The sequence below is a fragment of the Lolium rigidum genome, chromosome 7 (assembly GCF_022539505.1).
Source record: "Lolium rigidum isolate FL_2022 chromosome 7, APGP_CSIRO_Lrig_0.1, whole genome shotgun sequence".
NCBI classification, from domain to species: domain Eukaryota; kingdom Viridiplantae; phylum Streptophyta; class Magnoliopsida; order Poales; family Poaceae; genus Lolium; species Lolium rigidum.
The window spans coordinates 36189654-36191386 of NC_061514.1; the positions used below are offsets into that span (position 1 = coordinate 36189654).

Below are 1733 nucleotides of genomic sequence, written 5' to 3' on the forward strand. Positions count from 1 at the left end.
ATACACAGAAATATAAGTGATAAACATTGGATCTTAGCTTAGATCTATGTGTTTTAGAATTTTAGCATTTTCACTAAGCTAAACATTGCGTAACTTGGCACAGTTTTTGTGTGGCTAAGTTGTACATTAAATTTGAACTACTCCCGCTGTTACATGGAAAAATGGGAACATTTGTTGTTGGTGCTCACCTTTTTCGGCAACCGAAATGAAATGGCATGTCAAGACAGCAGTACTTACTGAGATATATGTTCGAAATTTCTTTATGAAAACTGAGAGAACACATGTAGATGATCTACTTGGCAACATAAATACCACAGAGCACATAAACTAAACAGAAACATTGTGCATCAACACTAACATGTACACAAAATTTTCAGTCTCCTGTACATTTATAAGCTTCTACGATTTATAAAATGGCTTATAAAAAACCATAAAACGGCTTACAAAAATATTCATAAAACGGTAAGTCCGTCGGACAAACAAGTGCTTGAAACTGAGACGCATCATGCCGAGCTTGATGCTCCAATTGATGGACAAGTTATTGCCTCTACTTAAAAATGGAGCAGCATTATAGTATCTTCCTCAAAAAGGTCCTTAACCCCTTGACCTAGAATAGAATCTAATTTGTTATCACCTACAAATCCTTCTCATATATTCCATATTTCATGATGAAGATGTTTGACTGACCTTGCTTTCCTGCTAGAATAAATTTAAAAACATGATCAATAGCCCAAAAGTGATATCCCGAGAGAGATAAATGCATTAGAAATCAAACCTATATATTAGTCTACACACCTTACAGCACGCAGAGGCTAGAACCCATTGCTGTTGCTGTCATATCATGCCCAACATTGTAAACTGGCATAGAAAGTAAACATAATTTTAAGTAGTAATGGACAAGAAACATGAAGGTAGAAAGAGCAGCTTAAAGAAGATGTGTCTTTGCTTTGGTTATACAGATTCACCCATATACTAAGTATATGAATGTGTGATATACTCATCACGGCATTGGTTGTGAAATGTGCATCCAAGAAAATACAAGTTTGCCACCTCCTCAACTATAAACTGAAATGGAAATAAACATGCAGATGCACTGAAACTATTCGATAAAGCAGTTCATTATCTTTCTAATTTCTATGATAAATATTTGTGTTTCCAGGTTTATAGAAGTACTGACCAGTTGTATCATGATAACTCCATGAAGCGCCTGCAATCCAGGTTCGATAAAATTATCAGAGCGGTTCATTATCTTTCTAATTTCTACGATAAATATTTGTGTTACTAATAACTCCATGAAGCGTCTGTAATCAAGGAAAGATCTTTGACAACAAATTCAATGCCCCAGTCTATGAGCAACTCTGTTCATTTTGGAAAAGTCATACCTTGAAGAATCACCCCATTATACAGAAAGGGTATAGCTGTAGCTAGGTAGTGTACAACTTATATAAACCATACATAAGAAGAGAAAATTGATACATTAAAGCTGCAAATTGATCACAATATTTGGCAGCTCAAATTCTTTTCACAAGTTGCCAAGTAAGAAACACACACAAAAACTACCTGAAGCAGTAACACATGAGTTGCCCATAGCTCAGGCTCCTGCTCTCTCCTACAATGCTCGTGAGTTGCCCATAGGTCATGCTCCTACTCTCTCCTAGACATTTTGCGCTAGAGTTATCCCGCAGACACACACAATAGTTGATGTTTCTCCGTTTAAACCAAAACACAGTGGG

At 36.2% G+C, this 1733-nt stretch overlaps 1 long non-coding RNA gene across 1 annotated transcript; it reads right to left on the bottom strand.

The window, feature by feature from the left end:
* Positions 1–349: 349 nt before the first annotated feature.
* LOC124677717 lies at positions 350–1477 on the bottom strand. Its single transcript, XR_006994205.1, has 3 exons — positions 1178–1477; positions 796–858; positions 350–696 (listed from the first exon to the last, which is right to left on the bottom strand). It is a non-coding gene; the product is annotated as an uncharacterized LOC124677717 (long non-coding RNA).
* Between the last annotated feature and the right edge of the window lie 256 nt (positions 1478–1733).